The following is a 16971-nucleotide window of genomic DNA, read 5'->3' as shown; positions in this document are numbered from 1 at the left end:
AGATTCAAGGGGCAAAATGGCCCACTTCCACGCTTACTTTGTAAATCCTGTGAAACATCTGCCTTTCGACCAACTCCACTAAAAAGAAACTATGACATTTCCCTCACAGCTGCGTTTTTTCATTCATGTGGTTATAACTCGCTAAAAGTATGAATTGAGAAATTGCTATTTTTCCGGAGATTATCAATAATTCTCGCCCTCCACTTGCACTTTAAGAGCTCAAATTACATAGGATGAATAGCACGGTATCTGTAAATCTTTTAGCGGTTGGTCTTAGTGTGAAAAAGCAACACGCGCGAGTTTCCAGCTGGAAGAAGGGTCGCCACGGCCAGACGCGATGCAGCCTCCCGAGTCGGAGCACGCGTACGAGCGCGCCGTGGCCGTGACGCAACTCGGAGCCCTGGTTAGATCCATTGGTGCTGGAGTGGATCAGTAATAGGTCAGAGCCTCATGCAATGATGGCTGAAAAGAGCTGATTTCATTTCCAGGTGCACTCAAGCGTCATTTACGCACTGCGGCACACGGGAAGAAGGCGGGAAACTCTGTAGGGAGACGGACCTAAAAACGCATACATCCCGTCTCCAGCATCGATATGTTTAAAGTTATTGAGCATAAGTAGGTTGTTCGCGGGGGAGAAAAAAATAGTTATTCTGTATTTCTGCTTTGCTTCACCTGAGAATGAGTGCTAAATGGTTTCTGTTTTGCAGTATTCCGTAATCTGTCACGCGATTAAGGATACCAAGGGTGCCCTGCGTTTGAAAGTGGGGCACAAAATAGCTGTGCAAGAGTTCCCAAAACAGCGTGGACATGCGCACCGACACCACCCCGCTCCGGCCAAACCATCTCACGGTCGCCTTAAACACGGGGAATCGAAAGCAAAAGAGAAACGTTATGCCGCCACGTCCGCACTTGCCAGAGGAATCGCCGGTTTCTAAATAAAGGAGAGTGCGCTCGCACTGAAACCCCGACCATCCTCCGCCACACTCAAATCCGCTAGGTTCCCATTAATTAAAACGGAGGGGAGGGCGGGAAAGCCAGATGATTGACGGCAGGCGTCGGCAATGGTGGGCGGGCGTGCGTAGCGGGGGAGGCGGGACTTCCGGCGCTAAGTTTGCCGGGCTCGCCCCTCCCCTGGTGCTGCCCGTCCCCTCCCCCTCCCTGTCGAGGCGAGCGATCGGACGACGAGTGCTTTTTAACCGGACCCGACTGGGATTAAACGGCCAAAGCCCGGCGTCGAGGCCTCTCTCTCTCTCTCTCTCTTTTTGGTTTTGCGGTATCGGCGCAGCTCCAGGAGTCGGACTCGGAATTTGTGCGTGTGGCGTGTGTGAGAGGGAAGAGTTAGTGCGAGCCGTATCCAGGGCCCTGTCCTCCTCCTTGTTGTTTCCCCGCCGCCGGGGGCAGGGAAGACGCGCAGCGCACACGCTCTCTCGCACTGCATCAGCTTGGCAGTCCCAGGAAGTGCAGGCGAGACCGGCAGGCAGGTGAGAGGCCGCTTGGCCGGCGGGAAGGGAGGGCTGGCTGAGGGGGATTTGGAGGTGAGGGTGGGGGGTATTTGTTAATTCGAGGGGGAGGGGGTGAGTGAGGATAGGGCCTGAGGCCCGGGTGCGGACGGCGGGAGACATGGCGGTCGCCATATTTGCTGGCCGGCCTGCCTCTGGCCTTCACCGTCGAGTTCCCACTCCAGCCCTGGGGCCGGTGAGCCCGATCCACCGGCCTATGCCGTGGGTAGGCCTCGACTGGCGCAGGCCCTCCCCTCCAGTTTTGGCCTTCTTCTCCCTTTGCATCTGCTTGATGGGGGTTTGGGGGGGGGTTCTGAGTGGATGTTGGGAGTAGGTTGTGCAGTGAGCTGACGAAGAACATGTGCTTCCCTCCAATGAATGGCAAGAACTCGACTTCGCACACAAAAAAGCAGAAGCGCCTTTGCAATGTGTGGCTCTTTTCATATTTGTACTTTGCTGGAGGTTTCTGGCTGTGTGAATTGCACGAGTATTCCTCCATATGTTTGTAGATCCACCTAGCTCTCACTGCAACCCGAAAGATTCTTCGTACTTTCGTCCCCATTGTGACTCCTTTCGATAAGTTCCAATTTCCCTTGGGCAGCAGTTATTATTCCCCACTTTTCCTTAACCTTCTCTCTCTCCATGCTTTCTCTTCTGAGGGGTGGGGGGGGGGGGGTTAGAAATCCGACTAGGGTTGCTGGCTCGTTGAGTCTAGTGCGATTTAATGGTTATTCTGAGTCTGTAAAGGCCGCTTGTCAACTTGAGGGTATGAAGATGATCATTTTGCCCACTAAAAAAAATGTCAGCGAGACTCGTAGCTGTGTCAGCTAACTACGAGACCGCACTGCGTCTGTAGTTGCCAGAGGCTTGCTGCGAAAAAACTTTTCGGGGATATTATGTAGGCTTTGGCCTACTAGATTGTTTTACTCTTTCGTTTTAGACATCGAACACTAAAAGTGCCTTGAGCTTTTTGAGGAATACGTAATTACTGAACTAGACCTTGCTTTCTCTTCTCCCCCCCATCCCGGTCGTCCGTAATAAACGCTCCAGTTTTAGGCCCCCTAAAACGGACTTATCACGACTTACACTAAAATGATATTTGAATTGCACCAATGTTCCTTTGTTAGATGTACAATGCTCTAATTCTAATTGCAATTTTTCGTCTTCAAAGCGCTGCTTGATTTAAAGAGCTATTTACATTTAAACCTTTGAACGTTTGTGCCGTATTGCTGGGTATCTCTGATTAAGAGTTAAAAATTTAAGGTATTTTGTCATAAAATTACCCAAACGGTGAAATTCTATTTAATAACTTCTGTTTGAATTGGTACAGTTTTATTGCTGAAAAGGTGTTGAAATTAGTATATAAGCAAGCAGTTTGCAGGTCATTGTAAGGCAAAATTGAAGTTCAAGATGAATCTACAGGTATTGTTTTACTTGTAATGTACTGATTTAAAATGATAGAATCTGATTATTTCACAAAAAGGTAATACAGTGTATTACTTCTATGTTGACCTATACTACTACTATTGGGCTTCTATGTTGCCCAATTATCTGTATTCATAAAATTCCTATTTAAGCAGTTTGGATTCTTAGCTTATTTTCATTGGAAATGCAAAGGCCATCAAGGGTCATTTTATGTAGAAATTAGCAATTGAAGGATTAGTGTGATGTATGCCGCATGCTTCTGGGGGAAAAGGGAAGAATGAAATGAGGAAGTATTGGTTACATGACAGGTTTTAAGACCATGATTGTATATTGAATGAATAAGGGAGGCAAGGATTGTGCTTGCAACAGACTGAGTTGAATTTCAAAATTGTTAAAAGGTGGGGCAAGAAAGGCAAACCGTATTTTAGTAGCATTAAAGGGGCTGTGATGATTCTGGTTTCCCCTTTCCTTTGTAGTCGCAATGAAAGGTTCCAACCTGAAATGTCTGCTGTTTTTCAAGCTGAAAGTGCATTTAGATAAATAGAATTGAGGTTGCTTTTGCATCTTTCCCATTTTAAAATTCTTATCCAGGAACTTTAACAATCGGAGACTAAACCCTATCGCTGGATTGGAGATATGATCATAATCTTGGCAAGAGGGTGGCTTTTGGCAAATAGCTGGGGTTTTTTGGGAGTAAACTTTAGAGTCTGCAATAATTGAAGAGAAAATTGTCTTCAAGATGGGAGTGGACATCTCTGAAGTTTATAATATGGGCAGTGTTGTATGGAGGAACTGAAAGTAAGGTTCTGATTCCTATCTTGAAGCTTGATCAAAGAACTGGATTCCTAGAGGCAATGAGGGCTCAGTATTAAGTATATAGCAGAGATACTGATGTAATGAATGGATGTAAGATGTGTACAGCTGGAAGGGCTTTGAATTTGAATTTGAAGAGGCAACAGTATATGGTTAAATTAGAGAATTATTTTGGCAGATCAAGTGTGGCCAAAGCAAAATTTAAGAGACAATTCACTGAAGTTGTGAGAAAGTTAGAGACATAGATGACGGGTTGAAGGAAGAGCTCCTGCAACTTTCTTCATGTATTGTTGAAGTATTTAAAATGTAGGGTAACAAAACTGCAGGTGCTAGAAATGTGAAGTGAACACTAATTTTGGAAGTATTTTGTATGTCAAGTAGAATCTATGGAGAGAAAAAACAGTGTTCATGTTGACCTTTGATCACAGGAATGATAAAAACTTGTTGAAATGTTAACTGTTCTTTCCATAGATGTTACATATGATCTGAACCTCTTGCATTTTCTGTTTTTAACTTTGTTGTGGTGGTAACTATTTTTATAGTGTTATTAGTTATTTAATTAGATGCAAATATCTATAATGGCTGAGTGTATTTGTAACAAGTACAAATCTGATAGTCTTAACTCTCTAAACTTGAGAAAATTGACAATTACAAGATAGTAATGTACTTTGGGGCTCAAACTGAGGTGTTTGTGAATTTGAGACAACATTTGGTTGCTACAGGTCCAGTGTCAGAATATTCCCTTGCACAGTTCCTGTTCCAAGTTTATATAAGCCAAATGACAATTTGTGGTGTTGAAATTCGATTTCAGATCCTTGGGCCAGGGAGGAATGGGCATTATTTTCATTACTGTTTTCAGATGTGCAAAATGTTGAATGAGGTCAAGACAAGTGATGATGCTGGTTAACTGGATTCTGTGAAAAAGAAATGAATGACTCATGTTCTGGAATGCTGCTAATACTTGCACTGTAGTTCTGTATCTTCTAGTGGGTTGGCTGTCATACAGATATTGTGTGTATTCAGATATTTATATTGAATGAATTTACTCAGTTGGTCTGTAGTTCTTGGGGACGAAAATAATGCTTATGCAATGGCTTTGTTGACCCAGTTCTTGCATTTATGGTTCTAAAGATGATAATAGTTGAGAGAAGAATCTGGCTATTTGCTCCATGTCTGTTCTACATTGTTTCATGCCCAGGCCTCAGATATTTTTCATCTGATCTAAGCTCATTGCTACTGCCTTCTTAGATTGGTGATTGTTTTACCATCAGGTTAAAGCAGAAATCAGGAACAACTGCATGAACAAGCATTTTTGCATGCTTGCAAACTAAACAAGCGTTTGTTAAGAGCTGGACAGCACAGAAATAAGTCCTTTGGCTCAACTCCCTGCTGATTGTGATGCATATCTACGCCATTTGCTTGTATCCCTCCACTCCTTTCCTATCCGAGTGCTTGTCCAAATATTATTAAAAACTTTAGTAGTACTTTACCATTTCTTTTGGTGTCTGTTCTATAACTGCTACCCTCTGAGATAAACTTGCCTTTCAGATCCTTAGATTTCTTCCTTTTCACTTTGAAACTGTTCTCATTTTCACCTGCTTCAGGAAAAAAGACACTCTACCCTGCTATCCTCATTTTGAGGTTAAGTTCTGTCTTCATTCTACTTGCATGCTTCTCCAAGTCACAATCACAAATGACGAACAACAGTGGTCAGAGGCAGCACTGATCCCTGGCATATACCACTGGTTCCAAAGCTTCCACCCAGACACACCTCTACCACTACCTTATGCCCTGCGCTACATGGCCAACTTTGGATCCATTTTGCAACATCCCTTGGATGCCATGTCCCCCAACTTTGGAGTTGTAAAAAGTCCTTCTAAAATTAATGTAAACAATGTCTTAAGTTACCATTTTAAAAAAAAATTAGATTTGTGAGACAGGATTTCCCATCCAAAAAGCCATGTTGACTCATCAGCTCCTTTATTTCAATGTGGAACATAAATCCTTTGGATTATGAATTTTAGAAAAAAAATTACAATATTTCTCTATTGTTGCAAAGCTTGCTAGTCTGTGGTTTCCTTGTTTGTCTCTATTGTCCTTCTTGAATAAGGGAATATTACCTACCCTCCAGTTTTTGTTAACTTCCTTGGGTTACAAGAGATGCAAAAAAATCTTAGCCTCAGCAATCTGTTCTTGCTTCCCAAAGAATTTGGTGTACCCTGTTAGGCTCTGGGGAATTGTACATCTTAACATTTCCCAATATATCTAACACTTCCCCCTTTGCTGATAAAGATACATAAGCAAACCCCTCTTTAAACTCTTCATCTTCCACATCAACTCAGTGAATACACCTACTCCTCCCCCCCCCCCCCAAAAAAAAACTTGTTTTTCCTTTGAGCAGTAGGTCACATTGACTTTTGCCGGGTCCTGCCTTTCGCTGTTGAGATTTGCCTCCAATTTTTTTGTCTTAAACTCTAGGTTCATCCATTTTCTATGAATTTGTCATTGATTCTAAAGGGTTCCTCCGCAGACACTTTGACTACTTGCTCATCCTCCACTACTGCAACCCTTTAATTTCTTAAACTCTTCTGTAATTTGCCTACGTATTTGGCAGAGTTCAAAGTTTATACAACAACTTGAAAGGTTGCTTCACTTCTGCGATTAAAGGTTACAAGTCCATCTCAATGCTAATGCTCCCTTAAATTGCAAACTTTGTGAATAAAATTTTAGCAATGTTGGTGCTGCTCATTAGGGGTTAAAATTAGGCTTATTTCTGAAGTCTAACTACTTTGAAAATGTAAAATAGAGACATATGGCTTTGTCTTTATATTTCTTGGCTGACGTCATGATTAGTTTCAATTGCAAAATTTGAGTTTTAGTTGTAATAAGGTGTATAATGCTGGTTAAACTCAGCAGGTCAGGCAGCATCCATTAAGAAGATCTTAGAAAGCCCTTAACTCCGAGTGGCGTTATCGGGACGCTATCCTGACGGCATTTTTTTAAAGCAGGCTTTCTTATTTTTACAAGGCCGAGTTGCTAGCTCGATGCTCAACCCAGCATGGATGGAAGGGGGCCGGCTGCTTTCGGACTCGGGAGCCTTTGCTCCAAAGTCCAGTGCTGATGCCACCAGCATTCTAGGGGAAAAAATAAATAGTGGATATTTTGGGCTGAACTCTTCGTCAGGACTCAGATGTGTGGGCTCATACTCCACAAATGATAGAAAGTGGAGGCTGGCAAAATTCATTCAACTTTTGAGCCCAATATGTGATTCAGAAGATCAGCGTTGATCTGTTTCAACGCTAGTTTCCTTTAAGCTATTTTCATATACAAACACCATGTTGTAACTTCCAGAAATCAGTTGGTCTTGTTTGTATCTACACAGTGACTGCTTCCAACTCTTTCCATCTCATCTGACTGTTCTCTTTATAGCACTAAAGCTGGAAGATCTTGTGTCCATCACAATATTACTTTTGAGATTCCTTCTTAATCTAGATGAGGACACGTTCAGTAACCTTTAGCTGAATGACAAATCCATTATCCCGGGTTCTGGTGAAACTTTACTACAATTGTATCCTTGGACAGGGAGTCCAGAACTACATGTGTTCCACATGTGGTCTTGCTATACCTCTCTAGAATTCGGGATAGACAATTGGTTATGTAGCAGATAATCTGTTCTGACAAAATTCTCATCCAAGTGGTTGAAAGTAGATAAATGTCAACTAATGAACTTCAGCATTTGTGTATCTGAGCATTTGTATGCTTGGCAAATCATGGAGTGTATTTATTTTAATATACTAGTATTTATTATATTCCCTTGTACCTTCTCTCTCCACCCCTTGAAAACTATGCAAGTGTGAGGCTCACTTCCCATACATGTTCTAAAGGCTGCAACATAAGGTTTGAGCCCCTTTTAATCTGCTAAACCTTGGTCCCTAATTTAGGTGTTGATCTTGATCTGGAAGAAATTATTAGTCAAATTGGCTAAATAGTAAAGATGGAAATTTATAGATTGGGAAGTAGTTCAGTTCCATCTTTCCTTTGGGGATGGTAATAGATGAGAGGATCAAAGGTCACCTGGGATAAAGGTGAGTGGGCACTGAGTGATACACCGGGATTCCTTAAGCTTGAACTTCTGTAAGGTTTGTTTTTCCTTGAACTGTTTGCTGATGAGACTAAGGCAAAACTAGTGAGATCTGGTGTTTATATTTTGTGGAATGCTCTATGATCCATGGATGATTGATCCTTTCAAAGGAAACATTGGTAAATGTCACTGTTGAATTGGTACTGTAATTTGGTGATTGTAATGATTACTAAATTATACTGCTGGTGTTCATTGGACATTATGCCTCTTCCTGAACACTTGCAATGTCTAGATTACTGGTTACTGGGACACTGGTCATCTGCTGTAATGATTTGTATAGTAAAATAAATCAGATGTGGTCTGATTTGTGTTTGATATTATTGAGATGGAGGAAGGGGCAGGAGAAATACATTTTTTATAACATTTCACATATAAATGTGTAGTTAAGCATTACCAAATGTGTTGTGTTGTTTTTATTTTAGCCTTTGAACAATCCTCTGATTAAAAAGGACATTCTAAATTTAATTCTCTGACATCAAAATTGTTTGGCAGCAATATTATACATGTTGCTCAGGACTGTAGAGGTACACATAGTGTATATGAGTCATGTTTACTTATTAACATTTGCTGAATTAGTGGTGAACCTGCCTTCATGTTTGAATGCTCATTATTGGTGACATTGTGATAACAGCCATATCCATCTATATCAGGCAGTGGATCACTGCTCACTCAGTCACCCAGTCTCCATGTGAAAACTTCTTTCAAATGAATCTTTTTAGGTGGTTTTACACTGCATAATTGTGCATGTGTGGAGTACTATGTAATATGTTTCATGAATTATCAATTGGGTATAAGCTGTTTTGTACAGTGCCATCAAATTTATAATAGCACTTGTATTACTGTCAGCTGCCCTGAGGCTATATTGATAATCTCAAACTTCTAAATTACTGCATGTCGAGCATTTTGAATTCAATGTAAACAAAACAAATGAGCACCAACAGTATGTTAAAGATGCCTTAGTCCAGAGTGCTACTAGATTTACTGCATTCATACCATACTGAATGTACAGTTTGTTTAACAAAGTGCAAGTTGCTGCAGCATATTTAGAAAACTTGATAAAATGAGTAACGTTACAGGGGAACAAATACAAAATTTTGATTGAATTTTAACAGGTGCAAAGCTATTGTCTTCCAACTATGGATCTCACAATTGACTTCTGGAATGATGGCTGGTAAATACAACTGATACATTTGTTCAGTTAAATGGAGACTCATTTTGCCCTACATTTGGACTCTTTTTAATGAGCAATGTTTTCATTTTGTATTATTGCAGCATACTTTAGGATTGATTGACTTCAGGTCAGGCTTCAGCAGTCCTTTGTTCTTGATTAACAAATCATGGATAACTAATTGTGGATCTAAAACCATTGTTTACCCATGGTCTTTATCCATCTACATAATTGTAAAAACTTTTGTCATTTTCTTCAATGATCTTAGTTTTGTCTTTGAATGATTGCAGCTTGAGGTAATGGATTTGAATTTATTTATATCTTGTATCCATCACACAATATGAGGGAGTAAAAATCTTAGTCATGACTCTGCATGTCTAATGGCTTGTAGAAATAAGCTGTCATGTAGCCTGTTGGCAAATGGTCATGTAGCCATCTGGCAAATGGTGCGGTACTATTTGCCAGATGGAAGCACCTGAAATAGTTTATGGTTAGAGTGAATGGTGCCCCCAATGATCTTCCAGAACTACTTTATCCACCCACTGCTGTAAATACACTCAGTGGAGGGAAGTTCTCAGTGGAACCTCTGTAGAAGGTCTTGAGGATTTGGGAGCTCATGCCGAACTACTTCAGTCGCCTGAGGTGGACAAGATGCTGTTGTGCTTTTTTTGACACAACTGGTGTGATGTTGATTGTCGCGAGCCTGTTTCCATTCCTCCTGTAATCCACGATCAGCTGTTTCGTTATTTGGAAATTGAGCAAGAGACATTGTTCTGAATGATGTGTGTTCCTGACAAACTTGCAGCTAAACTTTAGATGGTTGAACTTTTAAAACTGACTTGAGTAGAAATAAGCTATGTTGTATAAGGAAGTACAGCCATATTACTTGCCTGTGAAACCACGTGGCAGTTGGGAGGCCAGTTTATTAAATGTTGCATACTTAATGTTGGTGGCAGTATGAAGAATGAATCCTTACCTGTAAATAATACTACTTCCAGTAATCTAGTGCAATGGATATTATTTCATCTAAATCAAGATTGTGCTCCAAGTGTAAGAACTGTTGTCAGTCTTCAATTTCATAGAAGGTAATGTCCCAATGCAGAATTGCTTTTGAGTTTTGTTTTAGTTTTGCTGGTTTAATTTTAGTTAACTGGGTAAAATTTTGAGGCAGAGTGACATATTTGGAATCGAGGGTGTTGTATAATTAGAGATGTAGACTCTGCCATGGAAATTGTGATAACTGAAAGAAGCAACAATTGCATATTGAAGATAAAAATGGATGTAATCTGATGTCTGGCATAATTACTTTGCCATAAATGCTACGGATGGCAAAATATCAACATTTGGAGAAAACTGGAGTGTCCCCATTACTGTGGCTTGCAGTAAGTGACTGAGGCAGTAATCTGATGGCATATATTTGCTGTGGATAAAACCACATTCAACTGGAAATCCAGTTGAAAACTTAGCTTTCTCCCAGAGATGTTGAAACTTATTTTAAACATCCATCACAAGTTATCCAGAAATTTTGCTCAAGCTATTGTTTTTCTCTGCAGCTCAATAACACCTTGTTGCAATGTGGCATCAACATCTTCACATTCTCCCCAAATTGATCCACCACCCTGTCTGGAGTATGTATCTCCTGTTCTCTGAACCAAAATTCCATATTGGTATTCAGTTGTTTCAAATGATCAAGATATACCATCAGATCATCTTGCAATTCTATTTTAAGAATGGCCAGTGAAGGAAATTGTATAAACTCCTGACTACTGCTCAAAAGTTTAGTTCTCCAAGGAAAGTGGTAGCAGCCTCTTTGCATGATATGAGATTGCAGTTCTTTTTTTCTTGTGACTGCTAGTTTAATTCACTTTTTCAAATATCTGACAGCTAAAGTATGTTGGACTTGGCATCAACAATTTCTCCAAGCTGCTTATCACTTGGAAATGCTACAGTACTATCAAGAAAAGTAAACTGAACTTCCTTTCGAAATGTGAAGTATCAGGGATTTAATGGAATTTGCAGTGGTAGACGGTAATGTAGAGGTAGATTTTATCCATTCTCACCTCTCTGTAGTTTAGCCATTTCAGGCAGATGACCCTACTGCAGTAACTGCAGCCTCTAACCAGTCTCCTGCATATTTACTGATTGCCCTTGCTGTAGACAGCACTCCCAATCTGCAGTTTCTGATCTGGGGGTGGATGTTGAATAAGGCTCAGTGGGTGTCCTTGTAGGGTGTGAATGGTGATTTGTGCATGGTCAAGCAGGAGCCGAGATAACAATTGACTTGCCACACCCCCTCCCCTCCCCACACATACAGACTACACTGTTTTGCTGTCTCATTTGCATCACCTAGCATATTTTCCCATGAATTTCATCCAATTAAGTTACATGTATTTATTTATAAAAGCACTATTTAATTAAAACAGTAAATTTACGGTCCATTCAGAAACTCCTGTAATCCCTAGTTTCTTTTTCACTTGTGCCCTCAAGGAAATACAGGAGGCCTTATGGCCCACGTTGAGAACCACTTTTGCAGAGGAACAGTGAATGCACAGACTGGATGCACAAGTGGTTGCTTGGATATTTTAGGACAAAACATTATTCTATTATCGTCTGAAAGTCTGGAGCATCTTAGTGACCTTTAATGTAAAACTTCTACGTGCCTACATCTCATTACAAGTTCTGCGTTGATAAAACTAGCCTGCTTGTAGTTAATATGCATCAAGCCAGAATTTTGGATTACACAGCAGGAGGTTGTACTGTGATAGGGTATATCATTTGATTTGTCTGATTTCCATTGGTGTAATAATTGCCAATAACTTAAGTCTTTAGGTTCCTCTTGGTGTGTTTGTGGGCTGAATAGTTCTAATTCCTCAGAAATCTTTATATGGCAGGGCACATCTAAATCGGTATATTGGTTTTTGTTGTCTCATGAGTCAATGCATGCAAGTCTTTCACCTGATGCTATTCATGCAGATCAATTCATTACAGCGGTGAGGTGGTACAAAGGGAAGATGATGTTAGAAACTGTAGACAATCAAGCTGAAAGGTTATAAGGTGGAATGTGAGGCCAAGAATCCATTTTATTATGCTAGGGAGTCTTTTAATGGGATTGAAGTTGTCCTTGAGCATGGTTGTACATGCTTTCAGGCTTTTATATCTGCCTGATGGAAGAGGAACGAAGACAATATCTGGAATGATTGGGATCTTAAGAGTATACTTGGCTGCTTTTGGGGGTGGGTGGAGTACAAGCTAGGTGATATCATCTTGGACAATGTCTCCCATCACTCCATAATGTACTGGTTAGGCGCAGGAGTACATTCAGCCAGAGACTCATTCCATCGAGATGCAACACTGAGTGTCATAAGAAGTCATTCCTGCCTGTGGCCATCAAAATTTACAACTCCTCCCTTGGAATGTCAGACATCCTGAGCCAATAGGCTGGTCCTGGACTTATTTCCACGGCATAATTTACTTATTATTTATGGTTTTATATTGCTATATTTCTACACAATTTTTGGTGCGACTGTAACAAAGCCCATTTTCCCTCGGGATCAATAAAGTATGTCTTTGTGATGGTGAAGCCAGGTATATGTGGGAGGGGGATGAAGTTGAGAAGCTGGGAGCTGATAGTTGGGAAAGGTAAAGTGCTGAAGAAAGAATCTGATAGAAGAGTGTTCACAGTAGAAAGGAAGAGAGCAGGGAGGTAATATGCAGGTGTGGAGAAGAGGCAAGTGGGAGCAGAGTTGGGAATTGATGAATGGGGAGGGGAAATATTACTGGAAGTTAGAGAAACTGATGTTCATGCCATCAGGTTGGAAGCTACCCAGATGGTGTATGAGTTCATGCTGCTCAACATGAGTGACCTCATAGTGGCAGTCAGAGACTGGACCAACACTTTGAAATGAGATTGAGATGAAAATGATTGCTTTCCATGTGTGTCCATGATAATCCGAAGTGCTCTTGGAATTTTTGCCTTTTGCTTCTGGATTTTGTACATGTGCTTTGTTACTGAAGCAGCTAAAATGATTCTCTTGGTTTGGCTGGTTTGTTCTATTTGACAGGCAGTATTACCTAGTTAAGCCTAAAGAATTGACTTGGATAGCATAATTTATGGATAAAATTCCATAGCCCAGAGATAAGGATTTGGTACAGGAAGCTCTCCAGTGTATCTGAGGTGACTTGAATCTCAATGAAAGAGGATAATATCCATGTCTTCCAGATCAGAGGGATGCCTGGTAATTATAACTTCAGAGCTGCTTTCCATAGAGCTCTAGTGGATCCTGGATACATCATCTTTGTCATCTGTGAAGGTGTCACAAGCTGGGCTTGCCCTTAGGGGCAAGGCAATATTTTTCTTTAGTGTCTTTTGTCAAATCACATCAATCTTTTTGATTTAATCACCTTACTTTTAAGCTCCAGTAAATATTGACATCACTTGCTCAGTTATGTGATGGAATAAGCTGAAGGGGTATTTTCTAAAATTAGATTTTATAGAGACCTGCAGCACAGGCTCTTGTGTGTTTGGTTCTGAGCAAATGTAAGAAAATAGTGAATTGTTTTAAAGGGATCCTGAAGAGATGTACCACTAGGATCAAGTTAGAGTGAATTCACTTGTATAGAGGGATCATAAAAAAGTGAGATGGTTTTTGGAGCAAAGTAGAATGTAAATTTGAGAGAAGTGTTGAAGCTTGTCTTGATAGAGTAAATGGGAAATTTATTTCTCCCACCCTGACCTTCCAAAACCTGAGTAACTTAAAAGTAGACACGTCTGGTAATGTTTAAGAAGAATTTTTGCCCAAAGTTGTTGCTTTAATCTGGAATGGGCTATTGAGAGTGGATTAAAGTTAACAACAGTACTTTGTAATATGTAGATAAAAATGCAGATGAGATTTAATTCGAATAGTCTGAAATGTGAGATGGGCCAAGTGGGCTTCTCCGTATCCCGTGATGCAGGCTGCAAGGACTTGGATGTCCTGCAGTTAGATGTACTATTGTTCTGAAATTAGCTGTAGGAGTTTATTATAGAATTCTAATCCACTGCACTAGACTCCTGGAGCATATTTCTGTTGGTTGAATTAAAGGTTTATTAATACTTCATTAATCCAAAGTAGGCACCATATTCTTTATTAAGATGTCTGTAGCAATCTTGTAGATCCGGAGACTGTTTCAGCTTGTATGACTTTTTATATGCTGCCTGGGGCCCTCTAAAAAAGCGCTTTTAGTGGCTTATGTATTTTCAAAGTTTCCAGTGGCTCTGTATCACTGCTGAAGTTGAATTTTTCCACGGTTCGGAAATCTTTTAATTTTAATTTCTGCATCTACCTATTTTCTTCCTGCAGATTAACCAGTCTACTGTTGAATCTGCTACTTGTGAGGGGTAGTATGTTTAACAGGTTGGGTGAACACTCGTACACATGCCTGGCAAAACAAAGATAGCCCTGGCTTTCTGTTAATTGGTTTCTTATTGCAGAAGACAAAACTAATCGTCCAGTCTACATGTTTTGTTTCCCATGTTGTCTTTGCCATTAGATACCCTTCAATTATCAGCTTGTCAGTTTAATTGAGTACTGAGAAGTTGTGGTGATTTAAAAAAAAATTATCTGTGCTACTTTTGAAATAGAATGCCAGCCTACTGACTTGCTCTGTGGCCCAGATTCTGAAAGCCAGTGTGCATTCCAAAATTAAGATTTTTGTCACTCTGTGCAGTTTGAATATTTTGTCTAAATGGTAAAATCTGCTGGAATGAGGTAAGCATGTTTGGGGTTGTTGATATGTTTTGATTCATAATTGAAGTCAAATGGAGATGATATAGAATGAATTTCAGCCTTTTGTTTACTGCTCTCATTGCTATATTTAAGCATATGGTTTCTTTCTTAAATGTCTTTTTAAGTTTGATCCTGGAAAGCTGCTTATCTCTCATTGTCAAGTCATAGAACTCAACATCACAGAAATATGCCGTTCGGCCCATTTAGTCTGCTGGACTATTAATATGCCTAGTTCCATTGACGTTCCCACAGACCACAACCCAACATACTCCTTTTTCCATGTATCTATCCAGACATCTCAATTTTAAATCAAACCCACTTTTCTTGCACCTTGTTCCATACTCTTCTCACTGAGTGAAGAAGTTCCCGTAAGCATTTTACCTTTCATCTTTACTTAACCCATGGCCTCTAGTTTTAATCTCATCCAAATATAGTGGAAAAAGCCTGTTTCCTTTTACCCTATCAATACCCCTCATAATATTGTATACCTCTATCAAATCTTCCTTTATTCTTTTATGCTCTGGAGAATAAGGTTTCCCATTAATTCAGGTGCTCAGGTACTGGCAGCATCCTTGTAAACTTACTCTGTACCCTTTCCAATTTTATTGATACCGTTCCTTCGGTTGGGTGAACAGAACTGCGCACAGTACTCCAAATTAGGCCTCACATAACATCCTAAATTTAAAGACTTTGCTTTTAGAAGGCCAAAAGCTTTATGACCCTACCTCCCTGTGACACCATATTAAAGGAATTGGAGACCTATACTCACAGATTGTCTTGTACTGCAGTCTCCAGTGTCCTACCTCACTGTTTAAGACCCCACCCTGGTTTGTCTCTTCCTTCCCCCCCCCCCCACCCATGCAACACTTCACACTTGTCTGTATTAAATTCTATCTGCCATTTTCAACCTTTTTCCCCACACATGCCTCCAATCAGGAAGGCAACTTCGACCACTGTGGCTTCTCCAGCAAGCCAATGCCTAATCAAATTTACTACCTCATCCTGAATACCAAGTGACAGGACCTTGTCAAAGGCCTTGCTAATATCTACTGCCTGGCCTTCGATAACTTTTCTGGTAACTTCTTCAAAACTATTAAGGTTATTTGACATGACCTACCACTCACAAAGCCATGTTGATTCACTCATCAATCTGTCCATCCAAATATTTATATCTGGTCCTTCAGAATACCTTTCTTAAAAAAAACATTAGTTATCCTCCAATCTTCTGGCACCTCACCTGTGGCTAAGGATATTTAAATACCTCTGCTAGGGTCCCTGCAATTTCTATACCAGCCTCCCGTAGGAACACCTTAGCCCTGGGGATTCATCCATTCTAATTTGCCTCAAAATAGTTAACATCTACACCTCTGTAATCTGTATAATGTCCATGATCTCATGGATCATGAACGGCCCCTGCTTGTAAGGAGTTGGTAAATCTTCCCTGTGATTGTGTGGGCTACCTCCAGGTTCTCCTGTTTCCTCCCAGAGTCCAAAGATTGATGAGTTAGTAGGTTAATTGGTCATTGTAAATTATCCTGTGATTAGACTAGGGTTAAACTGGGGGTTGCTGGGTGGTGTGGCTCATAGGGCTGGAAGGGCCTATTCCACACTGTGTCTCAAAATTAAAAAAAGTTTCGGAAGAAGAAAATAATTTGCATGCCAGGTGTCCAACATTGTAAGAATTATAAATGTTTCACACATAATGTTTAATGTAAAATATTATAATTAAACACCATTTTAGGAAACAATTCTTGTTTAATTCCAGCTATAAGTGCCGCACACTTGCAGTCGTGAATGATTTAAATGAATTATTTCTCAAAATAACAGTTGAAGTTTGCCACAGCTAATTTGTAAATTTTTAATACAATGCTGCAGTTAGGAAAATAATTATTTTAATAATTTTAAATTATTAAACATGATGCCTGTTTTGTTCCTGTTAACCCAAAAGCAACAAATGCCACAACTTGTGTCCTACAGTCGTATTTTCCAGTGATAAAAGTGTAGCACAAGAACTATATCTCAGTATTTGCATCTGTCAGTGCAAAAGAAAATCTGGTTTGCCGAGCCATCCCATTTCAATGGGGTAATGAGTATTTAAAAAAATATCCTGTCCTTAGCATTTTAAAGCCTGGATCATGTTTTACCTGCTCCTTCAATCAG

At 40.3% G+C, this 16971-nt stretch overlaps 1 protein-coding gene across 3 annotated transcripts in view; it reads left to right on the top strand.

The window, feature by feature from the left end:
- Window positions 1–510: 510 nt before the first annotated feature.
- The window catches only part of larp4b (La ribonucleoprotein 4B), a 95247-nt gene continuing 78786 nt past the window's right edge, over window positions 511–16971 (top strand). For 2 of the 3 annotated variants that reach the window (XM_059971906.1, XM_059971904.1), the window contains exon 1: window positions 1135–1481. The gene's annotated coding sequence lies outside the window, so the exon portion shown is untranslated. Of the gene's footprint in view, window positions 616–1134; window positions 1482–16971 lie in introns of those variants that run through there. The other variant, XM_059971905.1, reaches the window with a different exon arrangement.

Source organism: Hypanus sabinus, chromosome 6 (genome assembly GCF_030144855.1).
Source record: "Hypanus sabinus isolate sHypSab1 chromosome 6, sHypSab1.hap1, whole genome shotgun sequence".
NCBI lineage: Eukaryota > Metazoa > Chordata > Chondrichthyes > Myliobatiformes > Dasyatidae > Hypanus > Hypanus sabinus.
This window is presented reverse-complemented; position numbering and strand designations above follow the sequence as displayed.